The sequence below is a fragment of the Tetrao urogallus genome (assembly GCF_951394365.1).
Source record: "Tetrao urogallus genome assembly, chromosome: 26".
Lineage (NCBI taxonomy): Eukaryota > Metazoa > Chordata > Aves > Galliformes > Phasianidae > Tetrao > Tetrao urogallus.
Genome location: NC_136839.1, coordinates 4,343,682 through 4,356,104, shown reverse-complemented (window position 1 = coordinate 4,356,104; position 12,423 = coordinate 4,343,682). Strand labels below are relative to the sequence as shown.

Genomic DNA, 12,423 nt, shown 5'->3' with positions numbered 1-12,423 from the left:
AGGTGGGACGTCCACCATGGCCACACAGTGCCGACTCTGTCCCTGCTTATTCCTGAATGTTGGCCACCCCTTGGAGCAATTTTGTTCCCCTCTTTTCTCTCAATAAAATTGTGCCGCATCTCAGTCTGTGCCTCTGCATCATCACTCTACTCTGCAAACACTCCAGGTGACAGCAGGACATCATCAGCTGCTCTGGAGACTTCCGAGATCGTGTGAGGCACGTGGCGACCCTTTCCCCACCAGGACTAAGCTGGAAAACAGTGAGCAGTTGGCTCCCATGGGAGAGAACTGCCACTACCACTTGACAAAAGCGTCCACAAGTCCCACACTTTCCCTGGCCTTCAGGTCAAGCTTTGCTGCCTCTCTGCCACAGAATCATAGAATCACAGAATGGCTTGGGTCACAAGGATCCACACAGATCAGCGCGTTCTGCAGCCCTGCCCCAGGCAGGGCCACCAACCTCCAGATCTGGGACTAGAACAGGTTGCCCATGGGCCCATCCAACCTGGTCTTGAGCACCTCCAGGAATGGAGCATCCTCTGGCAACCTGTTACAGCACCTCATCACTCTCTCGGAAAGAGAGAACTGCCCCCTGACATCCAATGAAAGCCTTCCCTCCTTGAGCTTATAACTACTCCCCCTTTTCCTATCACAGTCTACCCTTGTAAAAAGGTGATTCCCCTCCTGTTCATAATTCCCCTTTTTAAATACTGGAAGACTGCAATGAGGTCTTCTCACTGCCTTTTCCTCTTCAGGCTGAACAAGCCCAGCATCCTCAGCCTGTCTTGGAGTTGCTCCAGTCCTCTAATCATCTTTGGGGCCCTCCTCTGGGTCCTCTCCAACAGCTCCACACCTTTCCTGTATTGGGAGCCCCAGCATTGGACACAGGTCTCCACGTGGGGTCTTACGAGGGCGGAGTAGAGAGGAACAACCATCTCACCATCCATGCTGGCCACCCCTCTTCTGATGGAGTCTAGGATACCATTGGCCTTCCAAGCTGCAAGAGCACACTCATGGTTCATGTTTACATTTTCATCCACCGGGACACCCACGACCTTCTCCACAGGGCTACTCTCAAAGAGTTCTTCTCCCACTCTCTACACGTATTTGGGGTTACCCTGACCCACACGCAAGACCTTGCACTCTGCTGTGTTGAACCTCATTATGTTCACACGGGCAACCTGCTGAGTTTGTCAAAATCCCTCTGCATGGCTTCCCTTCCTTCTATCACGTCAGCTACACCACTCAGCTTTGTGTCATTGGCAAACTTGCTGAGGGTACTCTCGAGCCCATCGTCAAGGTCATCGATGAAGATGTTGAGGAGTGCCAGAACCAACACAGGCCCCTGGGGAACACTGCTCATAATCAGCCTCCCCCTGGATATAGTGCCATTCACCACACCCCTCTGTCTTTGGCCTACCAACCAATTACCTTACCCACTGAATAGTCCACCCCACAAGACCGTATCTCTCCCATTCAGACACAAGGATATGGAGGGGGGACCACGTCAAAGGCCTTGCCCAAACCCACGTAGATGGCATTGGCCACTCTCCCTTTCTTCACCAATGACATCACTCCATCACAGAAGGCCATCAGAATGGTCAGACAAAACCTTCTTCCGGCAAAGCCATGATGGCTATCTGCCATCACCCACTCATCCCTCATGTGCCTTCTTCATGTTCACGTCTTCTAGGAGGATCTGTTCCATGATCTTCCCAGGCACAGCGGTGAGACTCACCGGCCTTTAGTTCCTCGGGTCCTCCTTCCTCCCGTTCTTGTGAGTCAGAGTCTTGGACACTTTCCTCAGCAACCTTCTGTGGGGAATCTGCTTTAGCAAGGGGCTTGGAACGGATGATTTCCAGATGTAGTACCAACCCCTGAAAATCTGTGAATCTCTGACCGATATCATACCACTGCATCTTGCAGAGCATTGCAGGCACAGCATCAAGGTTCTCTCCAATCTCAGATCAAAGCCCGTATGCTGGGGGATGGCAAGCAGTGGGGAGGAGGCTTCAACAGGGCAGCTGACGCCAAAAGATCCAAGGCCAATTCCAGGCCATGGCACATTACACTGAGCAAGAAAGGCTGAGCAAAGAGAAGGAGGACAGGAGAGTCTTCTTGCAAAAACATCTGCCCTCTCCTACCACTCCTAAGGAATTGGATGCCGTGCATCCCCAGACATGCCTGAATATCACTTCCTGGTGGGAAGAAGAACATACCTGTTTTCTCTCTCTTTGCTTACTTCTAAGAGTAAGCCTCTGCTTGCTTCCCCATTTCGCTTGCCTTTAATTATCTTCATCTTATCTCAACCCCTGAGCCTTCTCTTCCCATTCAGGTTTCTCACTCCCCTATTTCTTTCAGGACGGCGAGTGAGAGAGTGGTCCCATCAACCTCTGTTGGCTATCAGTCAGAAACCACCACAATGGACAGAAGACTATGATAGGACAGCACATCAGGGGATGGCCCAAATTGACCCTTGGGATATTGCATGACACATCAAATTGTGCACAGCAATTAAACCGGGGAGAGTAATTCCCAAAGGAGCCACTCCTCAGAAGTGGGCTGTACTGCTAGGATCTGACAAGTGGCCGTCTTCACACCCCTTCCTTTCCCGCTTTAGTTTTTCCTTCGCTTCTTACCCTGTACTTATTTTGACACGTGAGTTCTTCTCATTTCTCCTACTCCTATTCCTATTGTAATCTCTATATCACCGACAGTGAGGAGCGACCGAGACTCTGGCGGGTTCTTTTTTGCATATGTGGGACGTTGCACTGGCTTATGGGGCCATTCGGGAGCTCTCCAACGAAGTGCAGTGTCCAGCAGCAAAGGCTGCAGAGGGACTGGCAGCCAAGGAAAGGGACCTGCAGAATAGTCACAGGACACAGCTGGCCACCATCACACAGGTTCTGTCAAAGCCCTGGTTGGCTGCTGGCTTGATGCCATCCAGACTTCACTCCACGTACAACTTTCGTACTCTCAGAGCTGTCACGGACTTAACTAGATCAATCTATGCCCGTGACAAGGCAGGCAGTAGGCCTTTCAGCCCCTGGGTTCAAGTGAACATTCCTGAGTTATCTTACCAATTGCTCAGATCAGCAGTCAGAACCACTTCCCAGAATGGCTACAGAGAAACATCTCTCCCCAGAGACATCATGGCACAGGCTCCAGAGGAGAACGGATAACAACACGGGCAATGATTAGGATGCAGTCAAATTTATTGAGGCAAAAGAGAGAAACGATGCCACACATTCAGGAAGCACCACAAACACATGACAGCCCGCAATGCATGAATCTAATGGGTGAACTGCCATCCATCCATCCATCCATCCATCCATCCATCCGCCCTTTCCACAGCGGGAGAAGGGCCATCCTGTCCTCCCTACGCTGGTATTGTGGGTCTGACTGTCCAGAGGAGCAGATGGTGATCACTAATGGCACAGGAAGGAAATGAGAGAGAGAAAAGGGGGAAGGAAGGAAGACATGGATCACATTTGCAGTGCAATCGAACTAGCTCCATTGCTTGGTCTCAAGTCCCACAAAGACTTTGTGCATCCTGGGGATCTTCCTCCAGGGCCATCAGCAACAGATTTAGCAGGGGAAGAACCGCCTGCCACCGAAGCGGCTGCCAATGCCAGAGAGGCCAAAGCCTCCAGAGGAGATGGGCACGCCCTCAGAGCTGAGGATGCTGCCAACGGCAGCGGAGGTGGAGGATCCCACGGCGGTGTTCTGCGGGAAGGAGCTGAGGATGGGTCCGGGCAGGGTCACCACCACGGGAGAGGGCTGGATGAAGACGTTGGAGTCCTGGCACTGCCTGACGCAGGGCTCGTTGCAGCTGCTGCCCAGAGGGGTGGGGCCGCAGGGCTGGCAGGGCAGGCGTGGCAGGCACTGGTCGTAGCAGGACATGTCTTGTGTCTGGAGGGGCACCTGTTGGCACAGAGGGTCAGGAGGACACAGAAGAGAGACAGGAGCATCCCGCCATCCCAGCAGGAGAGAGCCGAGGCACTGTGCTGGCTGGGGGTATGGAGGCTGTGTAAGGAAATCTGTTTTCCAGTTCTTCCCTAAAGCTCCAATGGTACAGCCAATCGCTACCGAGTTCATGCCTAGCCCGTAGCACAGCTCGTGCAAGACCCAGCATCTCTCCAGCTCGCACGTGCTGCCCCATTCCCCATAGCACAGTAGGCTGCTTTCCCAAAACGCAACATTACGTGGAGACACTTGTATGTCCAGAGAAATCCCCAAAGAAGAAGAGGTTGTGAAAGGGCTTTGCACTCACCTCGTTCCCTGGGAGATGGAGGCAAGAGGAGCGAATGACTGAGAGAGGAGATGGCCCCACTTTTATACTGCTTGTGTGCCGCCTGAGGCCAGCAGTCACTCTAAGCAAGCAGTAATTTTCCCAGAGACTCACCTCAAATGCAAATAATCCTTCCTAATGGCAGACTTGGTGGTTTTAATTCCCCTGACTCTGCCATTTGATTTCCCCATTCCTGTCATGACTATTTTGCCAAGATAGCTTCTTTCAAGTGCTCCGGCGAGAGACCCGAGGAATGGTTGGCAACTGCCTTAGTAGGAAGAGAGCCATCTCCTCACCGCACTACCATCTGCAGCTTAGCACCTTCTCATCCTTGCAGACATGCTACACGGTTCTCTCAACTCCCCTCCTCTCACTGAAGACTGACAGTCACAGGCAATAGTGCAGCAAGCCCAGAACCTCCAGCCACCAAGATTTCTGCCAGGTAAAAGTGTCAGGTGGCCTACACGGGGGAAAGCAAAGCTGCTGGAAATACTCAAAAACAAAAATATGAAGAAATATGAAGCATGTGGAGGATGGAAGCACGGATGGTAACCTGGGCGGAATAAAGCCATAGTGTCCATGCAGCCAGTGATCAGGTGGGGAATGCCTAAGGGCTGATAGAATACAATCTGGCAAAGGACATCAAGGGCAACAAAAGAGGCTTCAATTGGGGTCTCCGTGGTTACGGGAAAATAAGAGAACATGTGAGTGTTCTCCTGAAGTAAGTAGGAGACCTGGCTTCTCGGGACAGCAAAAATGCTGAGGTCCTGATTGTCTTCTTTCTTTCTTTCTTATCCAGCAAGCGTGGTTTTTAGGAATCGCATGGCTCAGAGGCCAGGCTGAAAAACGGGAGCTATCGAGATGTAATTTTGGGTCAAGGAAAACCTGAGCAAACTGCATATTTCTAACACCTTCAGCTCATTTGTCCCCTGATGAGATGCACTCATGAGTGCTGAGGGAGCTGTCCACTCTTCATCACCAACGTAGGTTGGTGACTGGGAGAAGTGCCTCCAAGAATGGGGGAAGGTGCATATCAGTCCTGTTTAAGAAGACCAAGAAGCAGATGCGAGGGAGCTACTGGACTGTACGTTTCAGTCGTATGGAGCTGCTGGAGCAGTGCACCCTGAAAACTGTTTCCTGGCACACGTAGTTAGAAGGTATCGGATGCTGTAATCTGCATGGATTCACCATGGAGAAGTCATGGTTGGATCAAGCTGATATGTGTCTGCAGTGAAACAGAAAGCCTGGTGGACAGGGAAGAGAACAGGATATATTCTTGCTGGAGTTCAGTAAGGCTTCTGGAACTGTCCTCAATAAGATGGCCATAGTGAGGCTGTTGAAGAATAGTGAACAGTGTTCTGAATGAGGCCTTCTCTGCCTCGTGAAAAAACAGCTCTGTTGGAGAGGCATGTGTCCTCTCGTCAAACAAGTGAAACCTGGTAGATGCCAGAACTGTCAGATGGCTGGGGATGTTTGTGGAACGGATGTGATCAAAAAGGCCATCACCACAAAAGATCTCCCATACTAAGTACTTCCCTGCCCTGCGGGCATGGAGGGAGCTGGGATGCGCTCCAAGAGTACCAAGAGAATACCTTGAGATGCCAAGCTACTGAAGAGACTTTCCTGACACTTGGCAATTCTGAATCTGATTTTGGATGGGCTATGAGCCACCCATTTGGCACCCTGTGTGTGCTGTCTGCCGACCTGAGCACCATGGGGGGATCCTCCGCGCATGGAGTAACTCCATTCCTAGAGGAGACGGAGCAAGGCGCTGACAAGAAAACCAGCACAGCCATCTACTCTAGAGGAGTGGCCAGATTCCATGGGACTTTTGGTGAAAGAACAAGGCTCGGGAAGGAAATGTTGTTCCACAAAAAAGCTTATGGCATGGGTAGACCGATGACCAAGAAACTGCCACGGGAGTGCATGATGGCCAGTGAACATTCGATCGTGTTCCTAGAACAGTGTGCAAAGGCCTTTGCAAGCAGCAGAACTGCCCACCTGCCTTTCGAGGGAATGAGCAGCCTGAGGGACAGGCAGGGAGGGAGAAGGACCAAATGGGAATGCAGGCAACAAAGGCTCTGGGTGTCTTGAAAGGGGCTGCACTGGTAGGAGCACATGCCTTCCTTGCTGATAAGGTGGTTACAAATAAGTCATGACATTTCCCCTGAGACACGTACTGTGCCTGTAGCACAGAATGCCTCGGGCACTTGGGATGCATCTGTCACCCCTAGTGACGTGTTTCTGCAAGGAAACTCCTTGTGCCTGTCATCCTGGAACTTGAAAGGTGTCCGCGCAGCCAATTTGTGAAGGTCGGAAAGAAGGAAATGAAATGTCAGGGTTGACAGAAACAAAAACCCAACCTGTGCCATTAGGAGGGAGAATTTACATTTGAGGTGAGTCTTGTGGAAAATTACAGTGTGCGTAAAGAGACGGTGGGCCTGGGGCACTGCTGGAGTGGTATAAAAGCGGGCCCAACTCCTCTCTCAGTCATTCGCTCCTCTTGCCTCCATCTCCCAGGGAACGAGGTGAGTGCAAAGCCCTTTCACAACCTCTTCTTCTTTGGGGATTTCTCTGGACATACAAGTGTCTCCACGTAATGTTGCGTTTTGGGAAAGCAGCCTACTGTGCTATGGGGAATGGGGCAGCACGTGCGAGCTGGAGAGATGCTGGGTCTTGCACGAGCTGTGCTACGGGCTAGGCATGAACTCGGTAGCGATTGGCTGTACCATTGGAGCTTTAGGGAAGAACTGGAAAACAGATTTCCTTACACAGCCTCCATACCCCCAGCCAGCACAGTGCCTCGGCTCTCTCCTGCTGGGATGGCGGGATGCTCCTGTCTCTCTTCTGTGTCCTCCTGACCCTCTGTGCCAACAGGTGCCCCTCCAGACACAAGACATGTCCTGCTACGACCAGTGCCTGCCACGCCTGCCCTGCCAGCCCTGCGGCCCCACCCCTCTGGGCAGCAGCTGCAACGAGCCCTGCGTCAGGCAGTGCCAGGACTCCAACGTCTTCATCCAGCCCTCTCCCGTGGTGGTGACCCTGCCCGGACCCATCCTCAGCTCCTTCCCGCAGAACACCGCCGTGGGATCCTCCACCTCCGCTGCCGTTGGCAGCATCCTCAGCTCTGAGGGCGTGCCCATCTCCTCTGGAGGCTTTGGCCTCTCTGGCATTGGCAGCCGCTTCGGTGGCAGGCGGTGCTTCCCCTGCTAAAGCTGCTGGCAGCGGCCCTGGAGAAAGACCTCCCAGGACCCAGAATTTATTCACAGATCTGCACTGGACCATCAGGATCTTGTTTTCGTAGGCTACAAGCAATGCTAACACTCTTGCAAATGAACAGATCCACCATGGACGCTCCGGAAGCATTGTCCATGTTTGCCTTTCCCCTCTTCCACTCTCTCCTTTGCCTCCTGATGCCTTGTTTGTCACTTACGCCCCTCTGGTCTGTCAACCCCAGGAATCAAGCTCGGGGAGGACAGGATGGCCCTTCTTCCTCTGCCGAAAAGGCAGACGGACAGCAGGTGGGACGTCCACCATGGCCACACAGTGCCGACTCTGTCCCTGCTTATTCCTGAATGTTGGCCACCCCTTGGAGCAATTTTGTTCCCCTCTTTTCTCTCAATAAAATTGTGCCGCATCTCAGTCTGTGCCTCTGCATCATCACTCTACTCTGCAAACACTCCAGGTGACAGCAGGACATCATCAGCTGCTCTGGAGACTTCCGAGATCGTGTGAGGCACGTGGCGACCCTTTCCCCACCAGGACTAAGCTGGAAAACAGTGAGCAGTTGGCTCCCATGGGAGAGAACTGCCACTACCACTTGACAAAAGCGTCCACAAGTCCCACACTTTCCCTGGCCTTCAGGTCAAGCTTTGCTGCCTCTCTGCCACAGAATCATAGAATCACAGAATGGCTTGGGTCACAAGGATCCACACAGATCAGCGCGTTCTGCAGCCCTGCCCCAGGCAGGGCCACCAACCTCCAGATCTGGGACTAGAACAGGTTGCCCATGGGCCCATCCAACCTGGTCTTGAGCACCTCCAGGAATGGAGCATCCTCTGGCAACCTGTTACAGCACCTCATCACTCTCTCGGAAAGAGAGAACTGCCCCCTGACATCCAATGAAAGCCTTCCCTCCTTGAGCTTATAACTACTCCCCCTTTTCCTATCACAGTCTACCCTTGTAAAAAGGTGATTCCCCTCCTGTTCATAATTCCCCTTTTTAAATACTGGAAGACTGCAATGAGGTCTTCTCACTGCCTTTTCCTCTTCAGGCTGAACAAGCCCAGCATCCTCAGCCTGTCTTGGAGTTGCTCCAGTCCTCTAATCATCTCTGGGGCCCTCCTCTGGGTCCTCTCCAACAGCTCCACACCTTTCCTGTATTGGGAGCCCCAGCATTGGACACAGGTCTCCACGTGGGGTCTTACGAGGGCGGAGTAGAGAGGAACAACCATCTCACCATCCATGCTGGCCACCCCTCTTCTGATGGAGTCTAGGATACCATTGGCCTTCCAAGCTGCAAGAGCACACTCATGGTTCATGTTTACATTTTCATCCACCGGGACACCCACGACCTTCTCCACAGGGCTACTCTCAAAGAGTTCTTCTCCCACTCTCTACACGTATTTGGGGTTACCCTGACCCACACGCAAGACCTTGCACTCTGCTGTGTTGAACCTCATTATGTTCACACGGGCAACCTGCTGAGTTTGTCAAAATCCCTCTGCATGGCTTCCCTTCCTTCTATCACGTCAGCTACACCACTCAGCTTTGTGTCATTGGCAAACTTGCTGAGGGTACTCTCGAGCCCATCGTCAAGGTCATCGATGAAGATGTTGAGGAGTGCCAGAACCAACACAGGCCCCTGGGGAACACTGCTCATAATCAGCCTCCCCCTGGATATAGTGCCATTCACCACACCCCTCTGTCTTTGGCCTACCAACCAATTACCTTACCCACTGAATAGTCCACCCCACAAGACCGTATCTCTCCCATTCAGACACAAGGATATGGAGGGGGGACCACGTCAAAGGCCTTGCCCAAACCCACGTAGATGGCATTGGCCACTCTCCTTTCTTCACCAATGACATCACTCCATCACAGAAGGCCATCAGAATGGTCAGACAAAACCTTCTTCCGGCAAAGCCATGATGGCTATCTGCCATCACCCACTCATCCCTCATGTGCCTTCTTCATGTTCACGTCTTCTAGGAGGATCTGTTCCATGATCTTCCCAGGCACAGCGGTGAGACTCACCGGCCTTTAGTTCCTCGGGTCCTCCTTCCTCCCGTTCTTGTGAGTCAGAGTCTTGGACACTTTCCTCAGCAACCTTCTGTGGGGAATCTGCTTTAGCAAGGGGCTTGGAACGGATGATTTCCAGATGTAGTACCAACCCCTGAAAATCTGTGAATCTCTGACCGATATCATACCACTGCATCTTGCAGAGCATTGCAGGCACAGCATCAAGGTTCTCTCCAATCTCAGATCAAAGCCCGTATGCTGGGGGATGGCAAGCAGTGGGGAGGAGGCTTCAACAGGGCAGCTGACGCCAAAAGATCCAAGGCCAATTCCAGGCCATGGCACATTACACTGAGCAAGAAAGGCTGAGCAAAGAGAAGGAGGACAGGAGAGTCTTCTTGCAAAAACATCTGCCCTCTCCTACCACTCCTAAGGAATTGGATGCCGTGCATCCCCAGACATGCCTGAATATCACTTCCTGGTGGGAAGAAGAACATACCTGTTTTCTCTCTCTTTGCTTACTTCTAAGAGTAAGCCTCTGCTTGCTTCCCCATTTCGCTTGCCTTTAATTATCTTCATCTTATCTCAACCCCTGAGCCTTCTCTTCCCATTCAGGTTTCTCACTCCCCTATTTCTTTCAGGACGGCGAGTGAGAGAGTGGTCCCATCAACCTCTGTTGGCTATCAGTCAGAAACCACCACAATGGACAGAAGACTATGATAGGACAGCACATCAGGGGATGGCCCAAATTGACCCTTGGGATATTGCATGACACATCAAATTGTGCACAGCAATTAAACCGGGGAGAGTAATTCCCAAAGGAGCCACTCCTCAGAAGTGGGCTGTACTGCTAGGATCTGACAAGTGGCCGTCTTCACACCCCTTCCTTTCCCGCTTTAGTTTTTCCTTCGCTTCTTACCCTGTACTTATTTTGACACGTGAGTTCTTCTCATTTCTCCTACTCCTATTCCTATTGTAATCTCTATATCACCGACAGTGAGGAGCGACCGAGACTCTGGCGGGTTCTTTTTTGCATATGTGGGACGTTGCACTGGCTTATGGGGCCATTCGGGAGCTCTCCAACGAAGTGCAGTGTCCAGCAGCAAAGGCTGCAGAGGGACTGGCAGCCAAGGAAAGGGACCTGCAGAATAGTCACAGGACACAGCTGGCCACCATCACACAGGTTCTGTCAAAGCCCTGGTTGGCTGCTGGCTTGATGCCATCCAGACTTCACTCCACGTACAACTTTCGTACTCTCAGAGCTGTCACGGACTTAACTAGATCAATCTATGCCCGTGACAAGGCAGGCAGTAGGCCTTTCAGCCCCTGGGTTCAAGTGAACATTCCTGAGTTATCTTACCAATTGCTCAGATCAGCAGTCAGAACCACTTCCCAGAATGGCTACAGAGAAACATCTCTCCCCAGAGACATCATGGCACAGGCTCCAGAGGAGAACGGATAACAACACGGGCAATGATTAGGATGCAGTCAAATTTATTGAGGCAAAAGAGAGAAACGATGCCACACATTCAGGAAGCACCACAAACACATGACAGCCCGCAATGCATGAATCTAATGGGTGAACTGCCATCCATCCATCCATCCATCCATCCATCCATCCGCCCTTTCCACAGCGGGAGAAGGGCCATCCTGTCCTCCCTACGCTGGTATTGTGGGTCTGACTGTCCAGAGGAGCAGATGGTGATCACTAATGGCACAGGAAGGAAATGAGAGAGAGAAAAGGGGGAAGGAAGGAAGACATGGATCACATTTGCAGTGCAATCGAACTAGCTCCATTGCTTGGTCTCAAGTCCCACAAAGACTTTGTGCATCCTGGGGATCTTCCTCCAGGGCCATCAGCAACAGATTTAGCAGGGGAAGAACCGCCTGCCACCGAAGCGGCTGCCAATGCCAGAGAGGCCAAAGCCTCCAGAGGAGATGGGCACGCCCTCAGAGCTGAGGATGCTGCCAACGGCAGCGGAGGTGGAGGATCCCACGGCGGTGTTCTGCGGGAAGGAGCTGAGGATGGGTCCGGGCAGGGTCACCACCACGGGAGAGGGCTGGATGAAGACGTTGGAGTCCTGGCACTGCCTGACGCAGGGCTCGTTGCAGCTGCTGCCCAGAGGGGTGGGGCCGCAGGGCTGGCAGGGCAGGCGTGGCAGGCACTGGTCGTAGCAGGACATGTCTTGTGTCTGGAGGGGCACCTGTTGGCACAGAGGGTCAGGAGGACACAGAAGAGAGACAGGAGCATCCCGCCATCCCAGCAGGAGAGAGCCGAGGCACTGTGCTGGCTGGGGGTATGGAGGCTGTGTAAGGAAATCTGTTTTCCAGTTCTTCCCTAAAGCTCCAATGGTACAGCCAATCGCTACCGAGTTCATGCCTAGCCCGTAGCACAGCTCGTGCAAGACCCAGCATCTCTCCAGCTCGCACGTGCTGCCCCATTCCCCATAGCACAGTAGGCTGCTTTCCCAAAACGCAACATTACGTGGAGACACTTGTATGTCCAGAGAAATCCCCAAAGAAGAAGAGGTTGTGAAAGGGCTTTGCACTCACCTCGTTCCCTGGGAGATGGAGGCAAGAGGAGCGAATGACTGAGAGAGGAGATGGCCCCACTTTTATACTGCTTGTGTGCCGCCTGAGGCCAGCAGTCACTCTAAGCAAGCAGTAATTTTCCCAGAGACTCACCTCAAATGCAAATAATCCTTCCTAATGGCAGACTTGGTGGTTTTAATTCCCCTGACTCTGCCATTTGATTTCCCCATTCCTGTCATGACTATTTTGCCAAGATAGCTTCTTTCAAGTGCTCCGGCGAGAGACCCGAGGAATGGTTGGCAACTGCCTTAGTAGGAAGAGAGCCATCTCCTCACCGCACTACCATCTGCAGCTTAGCACCT

The 12,423-nt window shown here is 52.4% G+C and overlaps 3 pseudogenes across 3 annotated transcripts; 1 reads left to right on the top strand and 2 right to left on the bottom strand.

Moving 5' to 3' along the window:
* Positions 1 to 3,588: 3,588 nt before the first annotated feature.
* On the bottom strand, positions 3,589 to 3,903 carry LOC306955938 (feather keratin 1 pseudogene; annotated as a pseudogene). The gene has a single exon. The product of its transcript is annotated as a feather keratin 1 pseudogene (transcript).
* Positions 3,904 to 6,190: 2,287 nt separating this feature from the next.
* Positions 6,191 to 7,504, top strand: LOC306955848 (feather keratin 1 pseudogene; annotated as a pseudogene). The gene is made up of 3 exons: positions 6,191 to 6,241; positions 6,667 to 6,819; positions 7,169 to 7,504. The product of its transcript is annotated as a feather keratin 1 pseudogene (transcript).
* A 3,893-nt stretch (positions 7,505 to 11,397) lies between these two features.
* LOC306955916 (feather keratin 1 pseudogene) lies at positions 11,398 to 11,712 on the bottom strand (annotated as a pseudogene). The gene has a single exon. The product of its transcript is annotated as a feather keratin 1 pseudogene (transcript).
* Positions 11,713 to 12,423: the final 711 nt, after the last annotated feature.